Below are 19,172 nucleotides of genomic sequence, written 5' to 3'. Positions count from 1 at the left end.
TGCCCGAAAACCTATATTTTTCTAGTCTTTTTGCTTCTAGCACTTAGGCAAGGTCTTTAGGTAAAAATTTATGCCAATTTTGAAACATTTTACCTAAGGTTCATTTGATAGATCTTGGATTTTGATGGAAATGCAACTTTAAAGCATAAACCGAAATTTTCAAAGATGCATGAAATGATATGTAAATCCTAAGTGCACCCATGCATTCATCTTACATATGTTTCCTATGATTAAAGGTCTTCAAAAAGTCTTGATCTAGTATCCATTAGGTCCTTTGATGAATTTCCAAATTAACACTTGAAATTCTTTATAATTCAAACCAATTAGTAACTTAGCCATGGTTTGTTATTATCAAAACACGATTAGAAGAACCCTTAGGCTAACAATCTCCCAATTTTTGATGATGACAAGCCTTGCTTATCTAGGAGAAAAAAAAAATCTCCCTCAAATCAATCATGGATCAACAATCAATATTTACGAAGTTAAAACCAAGATAATCAAGACATGCTAGAGAGAATTTGTAATAAAAAACAATGTAAGTCATCAAACATATAGGCATATCATATATAAGCCTCTTATAGTCTCCAATATGTACAATCCAAAACAATGATATGCATGTAAGTCTCTTATAGTCTCCTAGATTCTAAAATATCTTCCCTTTTTGGCAACATAAAAAAAGAAGAAATGGGTCTCTAATGAATCAAGGTTGAGAAGGTGGAGGTGGAAACACAGAACACAGATAAGCCATCATCTCTTCATGTTGTAGCTCCAAGCGATCCTCAATATGCTCAATCCCCTACAGGAGATACTCAAATTGTGAAGTGAAGCTAGCCTAATACTGATCTGTACGATCCTTAATGGAGTAAAAACGTGTATCACTGACCACATCAAGCTCCTCCATGCGAGTGCCAAGAGAGTTGATCTGAGCAGATAAATCTATCCATGGAGCATGGTTAAGAGCAAGAGGTGCCTGAGGAGGTGGTATCTCAATATGAGTAGGCTTAGTGAATACAAGTAGAGAGAAAGGCTAAGTGTATGACGACTTAGTAGATGGACCCACTGTAAAAGTTAGCTTAGACAATATCGACTCAGAGAAGGTAGTCTCAAACTGAACACCCTTTGATTGGAGTGAAGGAATGTCAAGCTCAGGCTATCTCTGTTAATAGCCATTCTAAGGGTCTACTCCATTCTCTATCTCTCGAATCTCTACCTCCGCCTCAACTCTAGGATGTACCTGCCGTTGTCCCCAGGCCTGTGCTAGTGTTTTCTCTGCTTTCATTACCTAAGAACCATTTGGGGCCTTCTCAAATTTCATCATCCCCATGGATTGATCATCATACGTGTCATAAGTGTTGGGGGCCTTAAAGTCCGTCTCTCTACTCAAGTCAACACTAGCATCCTTAAATACTCTAGTAAGGAAACGACCATAAGGGAGTACACGAGTCGTGCTCTCGCAACATGAGATCATGTGCATCATCATCAAATACCCCAAATGAATCTGTCTCCCAGTTAGAATGAAGTAAATAAGGAATGCCTCATAATAAAAGACCTCATCTTAGTGTCTATCCCATGGTAAAAAGATAGAGTAAAACACATCATGTAGTGCTCTACTGATGACCATCAAGCTATGTGCTGAGGGTTTGCCCATCCCCTAGGCATTTGGAAGTCCAAAAATCCTCTGAATAGCCTCTCTAGGCTCAAATTTTGGCATAGTGGGCCACATCTTGGACTTGTATACTTTGAGTCCAACCGAAGCAATATCAAAGATACAACAGATGTTCTCTGGGTCCAAACGAATCTCAACTCCTCTAATAGTAGAAATGATCGGGCCACCCATGTCGTAAATCACCCTCAAGTAAAAAGCTCATACCAAAGTCAGGAAAACCGGCTCAGAAACAGTAACCACAAGCAACCAGCCCATCCTAGTGAATAAACCCTTGAATTTGAAGTGCTAAAGTTGGGGAAAATTAATATTTCTCCTAAGAACTACTCGTTTTTGAGTGAAGTGTTGTTTGTACCACTGGTAGTCCTCCACGAAATTGAACAAAGCGGTGTCAAACCATGCCTTTGGTCGAGACGCTCAATTGGGTGCTTACCCTGTGCCCTAGAGGCAGCAAACTCTTGTCTAGGAGCCATATGGAAGATGAAGCTCGAGCAAGAAAGGGAGTAGTGGATGGTAGAGAGAGAAAGGCTCACACTTGAAACCCTAGGTGTGCAGAAATGGAGAGAAATCAAAGCTCGAGCTGACTGTCACAAACGAGAGGAAGAGAAGGTGGCCCAAATCTGAAACCCTAGCCTCTAATCTTCCTAAAATCTAATCAAAAGTCTTCAATCTACTATAATCACACTCAAAATTTCTCCGTTACCACTAAATCGACTAAGCTATTGAAGAATTAGAGGAAAACGGTGAGAGAATGAAGCATGGGAGTCTCTTAATATCCCCAAGTCTCGACAAATCGGTCGACCGATCCTCGTCCAGTTGATCTCCTAGTCAACGCGGTCAACAAATTTGGAATTCTAAAAAATTGTGCAGTTTTTCATTTTATGATCCTCTCCATGCCCTTTTCAGTTGAAATCCCTAATTTTTGATGCTCAATGCTAAGGGAAATTTGACTTTTGGTCGAAATTTGACCATTATCTAAGTATATGTCTCTATGATGTGTATGACATGAAATTTATGCAATCAGAAGGTATATTCATTAAGAAAACATTAGATCATAAAGAAATTACTCTTAGTTGTCTTCTAATATCAAAAAATTGTTCTTCACTTAGAGGTTTTGTAAAAATATCGACAAGTTGATCTTTAGTGCTTACAAATTCAAGTGTTATGTCACCCTTTTGTGCATGATCTCTAAGAAAATGATGTCTAATCTCTATATGCTTAGTCCTAGAGTGTTGCACATGATTTTTTGATATACTTATGGCACTAGTATTATCGTATTTAATAGGCACATGCTCAAAAGATAAATCAAAATCATTAAGTGTTTGTTTCATCCAAAGGATTTGTGCACAACATAAATCGACTGCTATGTATTCGGCTTCCGTCGTTGACAAAGTGCTATCGAATTTTGCTTCTTACTATGCCATGAGACAAGTGAGTGTCCTAAGAAATGACAAGTGCCACTAGTGTTTTTTCTTTCAACCCTACAACTGGCAAAATCAGCATCCGAAAAACCAATTAATTCAAAGTTATCATTCTTAGGATACCATAAGCCTATGTCCATTATACTTTTCAAATATTTAAGGATTCTTTTTATGACACTGAAGTGAGATTCTTTAGGACAAGATTGAAATCTAGCACATAAACATACACTATACATAATGTCGGGTCTACTAGCAGTCAAGTATAGCAAAGAGCCTAACATGCCTCTATACATAGTAGAGTCAATGAATTTACCTTTCTCAGCCTTATTAAGCTTGATGGATGAGCTCATTGGAGTCTTCATTGTTTTGGCTTCCTCCATGTTGAACCTTTTGAGAAGATCTCTTATATACTTTGCTTGATTGATGAAGGTTTCTTCATTTAGTTGCTTGATTTGAAGTCCAATAAAGAAGTTGAGTTCTCCCATCATGCTCATTTCAAAGTCACTATGCATGCACTTAGAAAATTATTCACAAAGAGAGACATTAGTAGCACAAAAAATGATATCATCAACGTATATTTGAATTAAGACCATATTATTTTCTTTGGTTTTTATGAAAAGAGTTGTGTCAATTTTTCTCATTTTAAAACATTTTTCTAAAAGAAATTTACTCAATCTTTCATACTATACTCTAGGTGCTTGTTTCAAACCATAAAGTGACTAGATGGATTACCTATAATTTGACCTTGTGGGTGATTGATGACAAACTTCCAGTCTTTAGGAAGGTCTTGGCTTGATTCACCTTGTTTTTGTTGAGGAAGGGGTAGTGCTAATGGTGATCCTTCTTTCTTGGGATCCTCTCCATTTTCTTTTTGTTGTCTTTTATCTTCAATTTGCTATCTTCCCATGGAGGTCTCCAAACCTAAATCATCATCAACACTCTCTCTTTCTTGGAGAGAATTGTTAGATTCATAAAAAATAAAATGGATGGACTTCTCTATAGCCATGGTCATTTGTTAAAAATTTTAAAAGCTTTACTTGAAGTTGAGTAACCAAGGAAAATTCCAACATCCGATTTTGCATCAAATTTTCCAAGATTGTCTTTGGTGTTTAATATGAAACATTTGTATCCAAAGACTTTGAAATAACTAATGTTGGGTTTTTTGTTTTTCCAAAGCTCATAGGGAGTTTTCTTAAGTATGGGCCTCAATAATACTCTATTTAAAACATAACAAGAAGTGTTAACCACTTCGGCCCAAAAATATTTTGGTAGGTTGTTTTCATTTAGCATGTTTCTTGCCATCTCTTGAAAATTTCTATTTTTCCTTTCAACTACCCCATTTTGTTGAAGAGATGTAGGAGTCGAAAAATTGTGATCAATTCCATGCTCATTGCAATACTCTTCAAAATCGATATTTTCGAACTCTCTTCCATGATCACTTCTTATACAAGTAATTGCAAAACCTTTTTCATTTTGATCCTTATTGCAAAACTTTGAAAACTCATAAAATGATTCATTCTTTTGACTTAAAAACAAAACCCATGTGTATCTAGAGAAGTCGTCCACAACAACATATGCATAAGACTTTCCTAAAAGACTTGGTGTCCTAGAAGGACTAAATAAATCCATATTCAATGACTCAAGTGGCCTAAATATGGAAATGAAGTTTTTGTTTTTAAAAGAGTTTTTGATTTGTCTTCCCACTTGACAAGCTTCACAAACTTTATCTTTTTGAAAATTTATTTTGGGAAGACCTCTAACAAGTTCATCTTTGTTGAATTGGGAAATGAGGTCTATGTTAGCATGTCCCAACCTCCTATGCCACAACCAACTTTGATCATGCATGCTTGAAAAACATCTATCATGGACATCATATTTTGAAATATTTATAGTGTAACCATTATCACATCTATGGCCCATGAAGATGGTTTTATCATTTTGAATATCTTTGATGATGCAATGAGATGCTTCAAAAATAACTTAAAAACCTTTGTCACAAAGTTGACTAATGCTTAAAAGGTTATGTTTTAAACCATCTACTAATAAAACACTTTCAATGAGAGAGGATGTGCGATTACCAATATTGCCTTGACCAATGATCCTTCCTTTTGCATTGTCTCCGAAGGTAACATATCCTCCATTTTTCTTTGTAAGAAAAGAAAACTTGGATTCATCTTCGATCATGTGTCTTGAGCATCCACTATACAAGAACCACTTATCCTTCTTTGAACCCTACAACATAAAACTCAAGTTGATTTAGGTACCCATATTTTTTTGGGTCCTTGAGGGTTAGTGACCTTGGATTTTTCAATCTAAATCTTTTTAAATTTTGCATTTGAATTCTTTTAAAAACCATTTTTTTAAAAAGGCATGTACTACTACTATGCCCTCCTCTTCCACAAAAGTTGCAAGTAGTGGAAGGACTTGCATTTGTGGATTTCTTTACAAAATAGTTTTTAAAATACTTTTGATTTTTTGAAGATTTGAATCTTAGCCCTTATTTGTCAAAAACACATTTTTGGCTAGTTAGAATCATTTCAAAAGATTTTTGTCCACAAGAAAATATTGAAAGAGAGGAGGTCAACCATTCATTTTAATTTCTTAGAATCTCATTTTCCTTTTTAAGATGAGTTATAGAAACTTCAACATTTGAAAATTTTTCTTTTACTTCTCCAAGTTCTTTTTCAAGTTGTTGAACTTTTTTTTTAAGAGAAATATTTTTTAAACTAAGTTTTTCAAAATCCTCATACAATTCTTCAAATGTATCATGTATTTCTTCATCACTAAGGTTAGAGTTTACCTCATCAAGTTCATTTATTGCCATGAAGCACATGTTTGTTACTTCTTTCTCATTTTCTTCTTCAGAGGATTCATCTTCACTTTCACTCCAAGTGACCATCATTGCACTTTTTTTTTTCTCTTCTTGGCTTCACTTTTGTAGAGAGGGCAATCATATTTAATGTGTCCTAGTTTCTTGCATTTGAAACACACTAAGTCTCTTTTCTCTTTCCATCTCTCCTTGTCACTATGAAATGAATATTCATTTTTAGAAAAATCTCTTCTAGAAGTGAACCTACTTCCTTTAAACCTTTCATCCCTCATGAATTTGTTGAACTTTCTTGTGATGAGGGCTAAATTTTCATCTTCTTCACTTTGTTTTTCTTCTTCAAATTCTTCTTCTTCCTTAGTTATAGCTTTGAGAGCTATGTTCTTCTTCCTTTTGTCTTCACCTTCTTATTGTTTCTTTGCTAAATTGATCTCATATGTCATCAATGACCCTATGAGCTCTTCCAAAGGTAGCTTGGTCAAGTCTTTAACTTTTTGAATTGCAGTGACCTTTGTACGCCACTTTGATGGAAGTGACCTCAAGATCTTCATCACCTTTTCGGATATCTTATAGGTGTTTCCCAAGGCTTCAAGACCATTGACAATGTCAGTGAACCTAGTGATCATCTCAACAATAGTTTCATTATCTTTCATAATAAACAATTCATAGCTATGAACAAATAAATTGATTTTTGACTCTTTAACTTAATTTGTTTCTTCATGAGTTATTTCAAGTAATCTCCAAATTTCTTTAGCCGATTTGCATTAACATATTCTATTATATTCATTTCTATCCATAAAGCATTGCAAGTATACACGACCTTAGCATTTAATTGAAAATTTCTTTTATCACGCTCATCCCATTCTTGCTTGGCTTTTGGAACCATGACTCCATCAACTAGTTTTGAAGGAAAAGTTGGGTCATCTTCAATGATGTCCCATACGTCTAAATCGGTTGATTGTAAGAACCAAGTCATTTTAGTTTTCCAATAGGGATAATCGGTTCCCACAAAAAAAAGAGGTCTATTGGTTGCAAAACTTTCAATGTGAGATGAGCTTGATGGATTAGCCATTTCCTCTTAGACGATTAAGTCTCAAACAAGAGGCCTAGTTGTGATACCAATTGATAAAATAAAGGCTAATCTTAAAAGAGAAGACACCCAAGAGGGGGGTGGGGTGTGAATTGGGATTTAAAAAAAATATTTTTAAACACAAAAAATTTATACACAAAAGGAGTAAATAAAAAGAGATAAGGTTAAAGAAATCAAACTCAGATTTTATAGTGGTTCAACATTTCCTTGCCTACGTCCACTCTCCTCAAGCTCCTAACCTAGTGAGAGTTCCATTAACTTGAAGCTTCAACCAAGCTTCTAATCACATTTATATTTGGATTCCGGTTCCAATGGGCTCTTATATAATCTCTTCAAGTCTCAACTCACTTAAAGGCTTTATCACCCAAATAATAAGTTTAAGTCTCTCAACCTAGCTCAACATTAACTCAAATACAACTCAAGGCTAGGATGAATCATAAAGGTGCACTAAAGAATATACAAATGAAGATTTAATGCACCAAGAAAAGAATGAGAGCTTTTAAGGTAAGAACAAGTAGGTAAACAAGTAAATGCAGGTGTTCTCTTTGCTCATAAATGAAGTGGAACTTTCTATTTATAGGTTTCTAACCTCGGGAACCAAAAAACCAAAAAACAGCCTCGATCGGTCAAACTTAGGGCCGACCGGTTCACTAGCCGTTGGAGAATTTAATGTTTCGTAGATGATTGTTACCCTCGATCGGACCTCGATCGGGAAGGCAAATTCTTTGACCGGGAAAGAACATGTACCAAAAGAAAGAGTGTTTTTTGCATATCTCGATCGGACCTCGACTGGGAAGGGGCAATCGGTCGACCAGTACCCTAGCTAGTTGAGCTAGTTTGGCCAGTGCCTCGACCTGTTCACCATTTTTTGCCCGAAAACCTATATTTTTATGGGTTTTTTTTTTTACTTCTAGCACTTAGACAAGGTCTTTAGGTAAAATTTTATGCCAATTTTTAAACGTTTTGCCTAAGGTTTATTTGATAGATCTTGGATTTGGATGGAAATGCAACTTTAAAGCATAAACCAAGTTTTTCAAAGATGCATGAAATGATATGTAAATCCTAAGTGCACATATGCATTCATCTTACATATGTATCCTATTATTAAAGGTCTTCCAAAAGTCTTGATCTTGCATCCATTAGGTCACTTGATGAATTTCCAAATTAACACCTGAAATTCTTTATAATTCAAACCAATTAGTAACTTAACCATAGTTTGTTATCATTAAAACACGATTAGAAGAACCCTTGGGCTAACAATTATCATAGAGAATATATTTGCATTCCAAGTGGCTATGGATATCATGAGAAATGATGAAGATTAAGAACCATAAACTGTGGATGAATGTCGAAAAAGGAATGATTAGACAAAATAGAAAGAAGTAATCCAAACAAAGAAAATCATTAGCAAAACGAGAGGTATTTGGATCTGTAGTTCAAACACTTGGAAACATAAATCCTATTAGATATAAATGGGTCTTTGTGAGAAAATGAAATGAGAATGATGAAATCATAAGATATAAATCATAACTTATTCCCCTATAATGGACGCAATCAAATTTCGATACTTGATAAGTTTAACCTTCTCTGAAAGGCTAGATATGCGTCTCATGGATGTTGTTACAGCCTATTTATATGGGTATATAAATACTAACATATATATGAAAATCCTTGAAGGATTCAAATTGCCTCAAGCAACTAATCCAAAACCTTGAAACATGTACTATATCAAACTACTAAGTTCTCTATACGAATTAAAGCAATTCAGACGAATATGGTATAATCATTTGAGTGAGTATTTGTTAAAAGAAGAATATGTGAACAATCCAATTTGTTTATGTGTTTTTATCAAGAAATTAGAAACTGGGCTTACAATAATTACAATATGTGTGGATGATTTAAACCTTATAGGGACTCCTAAAGAACTCACAAAAACAACCAATTGTTTAAAAAAGGAAATCGAAATGAAAGATTTAAGGAAAACAAGATATTATCTCAACTTGCAAATCAAGCATTGTTCAAATGACATATTAATCATTCAATCGACATATATAGAGAAAGTATTAAAATGATTTTATATGGAAAAATCACATCTAGTCAATTCTCCCATGGTTGTTCGTTCACTTGAAGTGAACAAAGACTCATTTCGTCCTAAAGAAGAAAATGAAGAATTGTTTGGTCTAGAAGTACCATATCTTAGTGCAATCGGTGCATTAATTTATCTTGTAAATTGTACTAGACCAGATAAAGCATTCTCTGTCAACTTGCTAGCAAGATACAATTTTGCCCCAACTAAAAGGCATTGGAATGAGATTAAACATACATTGCGATACCTTTGTGGAACAAGTGACATGGGCTTATATTATTCAAAAGAATCAAAATTACAATTGATTGGGTATGTAGATGTAGGATATATTTAAGATCCTCATAAAGCTCGATCTCAAACAAGATATGTCTTTACTTATAGTGGTACAAGAATATCGTGGAGATCAGTTAAGTAAATAGTGGTAGCTACATCTTCAAATCATTCAAAAATTCTTACAATTCATGAAGCAATTCATGAATGTGTATGACTAAGGTTAATAATTCAAAATATTCAAGAAACATGTGGGCTACCTTCCATTAGAGGCAATGCAACCAAGTTACATGAAGATAATGTTGCTTGTATTGCACAAATTAAATGAGGATTCATAAAAGGTGATAGAACTAAGCGTATCTCCCATAAATTCTTCTATACTCACGAGCTCCAAGAGAAAGGTGAGATTGATGTTTAACAGATTTGGTCATACAATAATATAGCATATCTATTCACAAAGGCATTACCTTTGACCACCTTGAAAAAGTCAAGGTATGACATTGGAATGCAAAGATTGAGAGATCTATCTATTAAAATATTGAAGAAATCATAATCATGTTTACATGAGGGGGAGAATACTAATATGGATATACGACACTCTTTTTTCCTTCGTTTAGGTTTTGTCCCACTGGGTTTTATTGGCAAGGTTTTTAACGAGACAATTATCATATTCTTATGATCACCCAAGGGGGAGTGTTATAAAATGTGAGAATTTGTAGCATTGTGGAAACTTATGGATGATAATTCATAATGATGTTTATCTCTTTGTGACTCCCTATTGAAAATCAATTCAATTTTCTTTGTGCACTCTATTCTTTCTTTTTTGTTGTCTTCTTCCTTTTCCACTTTGTTTTACAACAAAAATAAATTTGAGGTCAATAAATTATTTTTATACAATACTTTAAACTTATTTTACTTATTTTAATTTTTCTATATAAAGATTAAATAATTTAAAAATATATAAGTTTCTAACTAATTTCAATCATATTTAACTTTTTTTAAATTTCATAATAAAATATATAAATTGCTTTTGATATTATTTTCTTCCATCCATTAAAAAAATGACTTCTTTTATTATTATTATTTTTTTTTGAAGTTAATTTCATTCACCTCTCCCGCAGTTTTGGCTAAATACATCTAATTCCCATAAGTTTGAAATTTTATCATATATATCATTTATTTCAAGTAAGAGGGAAGGTGAGTGAAAATAAGAAATGAAAAAGATAAGGGAAATATTTGATTAAATTTCAAACTTATGGGAATTAGATGTATTTAGCCGGAAACCTCAGGGAAGATGAATGAAATTAACCTAAATTGTATGACATTTACCGTATTCAATAGTTACCTTCATACCGACATCTATACATTGTTTTAATTATGTTAGTTTTCATCACTAATGTTTTATTATTTCCGTGCTAACAATTCTTAAGTTTTCATATTAATTTTTTAAATAAATTTTTTAATATTTGATGTTTCATTCATTTTTATGTAATTCAAAAATAAATGTAAATTACTTTTAATTTTGAAGTAGTAGAATGATAAGATCACCTCAAGTAAAAAATCTTCATGATACTCAATTATTTTATAATATTTTTTTGTTATTTAATATTTTGACAATTTATTATATTTAAGTAAACCAACTTTTTTTTTTATTTCTTACTATTATAATTCAAAATAAACTTAGTTAATTAGTGATACATAAGAAATAAAACCAAAATTTTAAACTTAATTTAATATTTATAATTTTAGTACTTATAATTCAACTTAGAGAATTTTTTTCATATTTAATTTTCAATTTTATCAAACAACATGTACGTGTACAAAATTTTCCTTTTTCATTCATGGAGTATAATTTTATTTTTTGGAACACTTTACTTTCTAAGGATGTAAGTGGTTAATTCTAAAAAAGGAATATTCGTATTTCATCAGAAATACATTAAGGATTTATTCCAAGAAACCAGAATGATAGGATATAAATCTATTAACACTCCAAGCTAACAAAATCACAAGTTGGAAGAAGAAAGTAAAGATGAATAATAAACTAAGGAAGTTATTAAATATTGGTGGAGTAATTAATATTATTGTCTTATATCATGCCATATTTTACTTTTGGAGTAAGTATAGTGTCTTAATTCATGCAAAATATTAGGAAAAACATATAGAAGCAATCTATAGAATTCTTATATACTTGAAAGCAATACTTAGGAAAGGACCGCTATTTCAAAGACTAGGAGAGTGGAAAAATTGAATAGGTTTTTATTATAAATCTCTATAGGGAGATACTATACTTTCCTAAGAGAAAATTTTATCATTTGGTGAAGTAAGAGACAAAATATGGTAGCTAGATGTAATATGAAAGTTGAATTTAAAGTAACTACTTAAGGTATCTGTGAGGTATCATGAGTACAAATTTTTGGACAAAAGGGCTACCAAACTCCACATTTCAATCTGTCCTTAACAAGCTAGACATGGGAGAACATTTTTGACCCTACTTGAATGGAAGTATAGGAGATGTTGTCCTGATTATGTTCAAGTCATCCCATATTAATTTTGCAACTTTCCTGATTATGACTTACTTTAATGATTGTGTACTAATAATTTTTTAATTAGTTGCTTTTTGTATATAGTTGATCCTATAAATTAGGTGGTGTTTTTTTTTTTAAATTATAAATATAACTTAATTTAACTTAAAACTAAATAATATTTAATATTATTAAATATTAATTTGTTTGTTTTTTTTAATATTTTATTTATATTAAGTGTTAAGTTATTTGCTTTTTATATGCTAAAAATATAACATTTAAATATATTAATAAAATTAATTTTTATACTAATTTTTATTTAACTAAAAAGTAATTTAACATATTTTAAAAATCTTAAAATAATAGAAATTATTATAATAAGTAATTTATCACTATCATCCTTTAATAAAATCATTTTTATTTTTATTTTATATAATTAAAATTAAATGTGGTTAAGTCATTGTTGCGTGCGTAAAATGAGAGTTGTGACAAGTGGGGGATGTTGATGAAAAGTTGTGGTAGCAATAGCAGTAGGGACATGTATTGAATAGGCAAAGCATGAAATTGAGTGGCTAAAACATGAAGTTGAGTGGTTAATAAATGAAGCAGAGTGACACTACAGGGGCATGGTGTTGAATACGACCAAGTATGAACCCAAGTAGCCAAAACATGACGCCGAGTATGAAATGAGAGATGAGTATTGATATTGTGTTTTTCTGGTCTGAGGATGACCGACGAATAAGTTACTTTTTTGTATTTAGAAAAAAGTAAAATATTTTGATATTTTTTATTTAATAAAAAAATTTAAGAATGAGTAATAAGTCATACAAAAAGTTCAAAACAAATTACTTAAAATTTGAAAGTAAATTACTTTAAGTAATAAATTAAAAAAACAAACTACGTCTTGGTTAATCATAGACGACTCTAATACTATGATTTAAAGTTGGTGTTTAGTAAACCAATTTAATAACTTAAAGTGACTTAATAACTTAATTTAAATGATTAACTAAATTAAGTATATTTGATAAAATAATTTAATAATAAGACTTAAAGTAAAAAATAACTTTAAATAATAAATAAAATTAATTAATTTATTATTAAATTTACATATTTATTTTACCTTTTTATCCTTATTTATCCTAATTATTTCCACAATCTCGTTTATTACTCTACCACCTCCAAAATTACTTGACTTTTTTTTTTTTACCTTAATTATAATTTGTGAGGATAAATATGTTAATTTGATGATTTAAAATATATTTTATGAAACAATTTTAATGCTTAAAGTAAAAATTAAAGTATTAAGTTTTACCAAATACCATGAATTCAAAAATTTTCCATTACATATTGCAAACAGAATAGGAAATGAATATATATATTTTTTATTCTATTATATATTTAAAACTGTATACACGACATCCTCTTTAAAGAGGATTTTTCTCAACACAAAAATAGGAAACAATTTAACAACCTAACAATATACAGTTGTCTAATAGATTACAAAAAAATAAATCTCCTAATATCTAGTACATTTAAGTCTCCTAATATCTTGCTAATTATCTTAGCCGATCCTATCTTTTTCAACACTCCCCCTCAAGCCGGCTTAAAGATATCTTCTATAGCCAGCTTGCCAATTAGTCTGTCAAACTGCTTTGTAGGAATTCCTTTTGTAAGCACATCAGCCACTTGCTTAGTAGTAGGAATATATGGCATGCATATTAGTCCATTCTCAAGTTTTTCCTTAATAAAGTACTTGTCTACCTCCATATGCTTTGTTTGGTCGTGAAGTACTGGATTATGAGCTATTAAAATAGCTGCTTTGTTGTCACAGTACAGTTTCATTGGTAGGGTACTTGAGATTTTCAATTCTTCCAATAGTCATCTAATCCACAACATCTCACAGATTCCAAGAACAACTGATTTGAACTCAACCTCTGCACTACTCCTAGCACCACATTCTGTTTTTTGCTTTGCCAAGTGACAAAGTTACCTCCAACAAAGGTGTAATAACTAGAGGTTGAACGCTTATCTACTACACTCCCAACCCAATTTGCATTTGTAAATGCTTCAACCTGAAGGTGCCCACAACCTTTAAATAGTAAACCCCTTCCAGGTGACCTTTTTAGATATCTAAGGATTCTATAAACAACATCAAAGTGTTGTTGTCTAGGTGCATGCATGAACTAGCTCACCATGCTTACTACAAAAGCAATATCCGGATGCATATGTGACAAGTAAATCAGCCTCCTAACTAGCCTTTGATACTGTTCTTTATCCTTCACTTCATCATCTTTGGAGGATAACAATTTTATGTTGGGTTCAATAGGTGTCTCAGTTGGTTTACAACCTGGCTGTCTTGTTTCACCAAGTAAATGAAGGACATATTTACGTTGGTTTACAAATATACCTTCTTTGGATCTAGCAAACTCCATTCCAAGTACTTTAAGGCTCCAAAATCCTTGATTTCAAATTCTGTTGCAAGTCTTCTTTTCAATCTCTCCAACTTTTTTTTGTCACTGCTAGTCAAAACTATATCATCCACATAAACAATCAGAATAGAAATCTTACCATCTTTACTGTGTTTGTATAACATAGTATGGTCAGCATGGCTGTGACAGTAGCCACAATTCTTTACAACTTTTCCAAATCTCTCAAACCAAGCTCTAGAAGATTGTTTGAGACCATATAGGGATTTTTTTTTACAAACTTTGTTTGATCCAAGCTTCTCCTCAAATCGAATGGTAGGTTCATAAATACTTCTTCCTCCAAATCTCCATTTAGGAAGACATTTTTTTTTTTATGTCTAACTGGTGTAAAGGCCAGTTGAAATTTACAGCCAAAGATAACAAAATTCTGATTGAGTTTATCTTGGCTACATGAGTAAAAGTTTCCTGGTAATCAATACCATAGGTTTGAGTAAATCCTTTTGTAACTAGTCTCGCTCTGTATCTTTCTATGCTCCCATCAACTTTACATTTCACAATAAAGACCCACTTACAACCTATAGTTCTTTTCTCCTTAGGTAAATCTACTAACTCCCAAGTACCACTTCTTTTAAGAGCATTCATCTCTTCCATCACTGCTACTTTCCAATTTGGATCATCAAGGGCTTCCTGAATGTTTCTTGGAACCAATATGTGTGAGATTTTTGAGGTAAAGGCTTTATGAGTTTTAGATAGTTTTTTATAGGATAGATATTTAGCAATAGGATATTTAGTGCAAGTTTGTGTACCTTTTCTAAGGGCTATAGGAATATCAAGGTCTAAAGAAGAAATGAAAGGAATTGAAGGTAGGTTAGGAGTAGGACTACTTGTGATATCGGGAGCTTCAGTTCCAGAAGGTCGAGATTGGTCATTACCAAGAGGAACATGTTGACTTTGACTCTTTTGATGAGTCTTTCTCCGAGTATAAACCAGACGCTCCCCCTATTTCAAATACAGTAATGTTTGGCACTATATGACTAGAATTTTTGTTAGTCTTATCACATTGTTTTTAGGATTATAAAAATAAGAGGTGGCAGAGTAGTTAAAATTGTATTTGGTAATGGAGTGGGAGATAAATCCTAAAAATTATCTTCCATTACATTATTCTCCCCATGAAGAGAATTTTTTGTTAAAAAAAGATTTATCTTCAATGAAAGAGACATCCATACTCACATACATTTTTCTGGTTTGGGGATTATAGAATTTATACCCTTTTTTATTAGAGGCATACCCAATGAAAACACATTTTTCTGCCCTTGGATCAAGTTTAGACTGGTTATGATTAGGTAGGTGAACGAAAACAATGCATCCAAAAACTTTTAGGGGTAAGTTAGAGTATATTCTAGATAAAGGAAAGATTTTTTGAAAACATTTTAATGGTGTGCTATACTTAAGAATTCTGATAGGCATTCGGTTAATCAAATAGGAGGCTGTCAAAACAGCTTCCCCCCAAAAGTATCTTGGAACATTCATGGAAAACATAATAGCATGAGCCACTTCAAGTAAATATTTATTTTTTCTTTCAGCAATTCCATTTTGTTGAGGGGTATTCACACAAGTAGATTGATGATGGATACCTTTTTCTTTCAAAAAAACTACCCAAAAATTCATTAAAATACTCAGTTCCGTTATTAGTGTGAAAAATGCCAATTTTTACTTGGAACTGAGTTTCAATCATGTTATAAAAAGTTTGGAAAGTTTTCCAACTTCTGATTTTTCCTTCATCAAATAAACCCAACATAAACATGTATGACCATTTATGAAGGTAAACAACCATTTTTTTTTTCCAGAAATAGTTGTAATTTTTGAAGGTCCCCACACATCACTATGTATTAAATTAAATGGTTTTGAGGGAACATAAAGTTTTGGATAATAAGTAGTACGATGACTCTTAGATAAATAACAACTTTCACAATAGAAAGATGAACAATCCAATCCTTTAAACAAAGTAGGAAACAAATGTTCAAGATATAGAAAACCAAGGTGTCCTAGTGTTAAGTGCCAAAAGCATTATTTGTTCATAAACAGAAAGAGAACTAACACTACTAAAGCCTTGAGGCCGTTTATTAGAGAAAACACCATCAAAGTAGTAAAGACCATATATCAACTTAGCACTACCAATCTTCTTCCTCGAGTTTTGGTCCTGAAATTCACAGTGAGAATCATAGAAAAAAAAATACGACAATTAGAGTCTTTGGTAAGTTTACTCATAGACAAAAGATTACATGCTAGTTTTGGAACATGGAGAACATATTTAAGATCTATGCTCTCGAATAATCTTATCAAGCCTTTTCTAGCTATAGGTGAGAAACTACCATCTGTAATCCTAATTTTTTCACTGCCAGAACATGGCGAATAAGTGTTGAACATATTTGAAAAACTTGTCATATGGTTAGAAGCTCTAGAATCAATTATCCATGGAGTAGAATTGAAACAACATGAAAAGGCATTGGGTGCACTACCTATTTGTGCTAGAGAAACACTAGGAATACCCGATGGAGAATTGGATTTTAACAGTTTTAGAAGGTGATCCATCTGCTCCTTGCCGAAGGGGCTTGACTTTGATTCATTGATAGTAGCATTGGCCTTGGGATTGAACAATTGCTTCTCTCTCTCCAGGCTTATTGTTTTTCCAATTTGCTAGTTTTCCAAGGATTTTCCAGCAGGTTTCTCGAGTGTGGTGCAGTTTGTTACTATAATCGCATTAAACCCGTGGCCTTTCTCCAGGCCCTCGCTGAAAACTGGATGTTTTATTGGCAGAACCTTCAACAACACTAAAAGCAGAACTTTCAACAGTTCCACTATTAGATTTCTTTCCTAACATTACATGTCGGCGAATTTCTTCTCTTCGAACTTCAGCACAGACTTCGTTGATTTTAAGAAGAGGAACTCTGCCAATAATCCGTCCTTTAACCTCATCAAACTCTACATTGAGTCAAACAAGAAACTTATAAATCCTATGAGCCTCCACAATTTGTTTGTAATGATTAGCATCATCAATGGACTTCCATTTGTAGTTGTTGAACAGATCCAAATCCTGCCAAAGAAGCTTCAACGAACCGAAGTACTTGGTGATAGATTCTTCTCCTTGCCGAATCTCACCAAGTTTAAGGGTCAGTTCATACACTTGGGATTGATTACCCAAATCAGAGCACATCTGATTCACATTGTCCCACAATTCTTTGGCTATGAAGTAGCCCATATAATTGGAGCCAATCTCCTCATTCATGGAGTTCACGAGCCATGTCATCACCATTCAATTTTCTATATCCCAGGTTGTGTATAGAGGATCCTTCGATGCCGGTGCCACCTTGTCTCCAGTTAAGTACCCGATCTTCCCTCTCTCTCTAAGATACATGCGAACTGATTGAGACCATCTTAAAAAATTGTCACCATTGAGGCAAATGGTGGTAATATGAACATGATGGGATTTAGTATTATGGGTTTGGGTTGCAGGGCTGGAAGAGGAAACAAGTGGGTTTGACTCAGAAGAAACGTCAGATACCATGCAAACAGAATAGGAAATGAATATATATTTTTATTCTATTCTATATTTAAAATTATATACACGACATCCTCTCTATAGAGGATTTTTCTCAACACAAAAATAGGAAACAACTTAACATCCTAACAATATACAGCTGTCTAACAAATTACAAAAAAATAAATCTCCTAATATCTTGTACATTTTAATCTCCTAATATCTTGCTAATTATCTCAGCCGATCCTATCTTTTTCAACACATATCTATGATTGAAAAATCACGATATTTTGAAACTTAGTTCGTTTATTAATTTTATTTCAAATATAATTTTTTTTACTTTTAATAATAGTGTCAATAATTAAGTTTATATGAAAATGTATAACTAAAAAATAAGGGACGATATGAATTTATATTAGATATTAGATTGATAAAACATTGATGTGAAATTATCATACGACTGGAGGATCAGAAAAGTTTTTCTCCGCCTACGGTCAAATTATTATACATCCAAATCCTATTTTGTCGATATTTATGTAATTAAAAAATGGGTGTAAAATGTAAATTGTCTTCGACTTTGGAGAAGGAGAATGGAGAATGAGGATGATTGAATGAAGCATGCCCATGGGCAAAGGGCAATCAAGATTGGGACATCATGAGTATGACAAAGATGGCCACTATTGCCCATTGTAAGCCCCATCACCACATCTCCAAATTACTGTCTTCTCTTACACATTTTTCACCAAATTAAGCAATTCATGAACACATTCCTCAAAAATGCCTGATTCCACAAAAAAAAAAAAAAAAATAGTATGGTCTCTTGTCACTCAATTGATCAAGAAGGAATATTGAAAAATCAAATGAAAATGGATCAATAATATTAATTTTGCATGTAACATGCAGAGGATGCGATTTTTTTTCATGATATTTTATATTTTTGCAAAGCACCAAAGCCAATAGGTGAATGCATCACTAAGGACTGAGGAGACATGAGGCACAAAGTAAACCCTTCTGCTATGTGGGTTGTGGTTCCATGATTGACTTCACTTTGGGCAACACAAAAAGCAAAGTACAAAAGCCATGAGATAGTGAAGAGATGTCCCAAGCCATGGGGTCCACTGCAGAACCCCCATTAACTGCCTTCCTTTTTGTTAATCTCAAAATGTCCCCCTACCCTCTGCTTCTTCTTCTACTCTTTCCAAATATTCCCTCCTTTGCATTTTGACTTTAACCTGTTTTTTTTGTCTTTAGTCTTTACCCACATGCCACAGGTCACTGGAATTGGAATGGAAGAACTGGAGGGGAATGTGATCAGAGATGGAAGGGGGA

Source organism: Vitis vinifera, chromosome 11, assembly GCF_030704535.1.
Source record: "Vitis vinifera cultivar Pinot Noir 40024 chromosome 11, ASM3070453v1".
NCBI classification, from domain to species: Eukaryota; Viridiplantae; Streptophyta; class Magnoliopsida; order Vitales; family Vitaceae; genus Vitis; species Vitis vinifera.
This window is presented reverse-complemented; position numbering follows the sequence as displayed.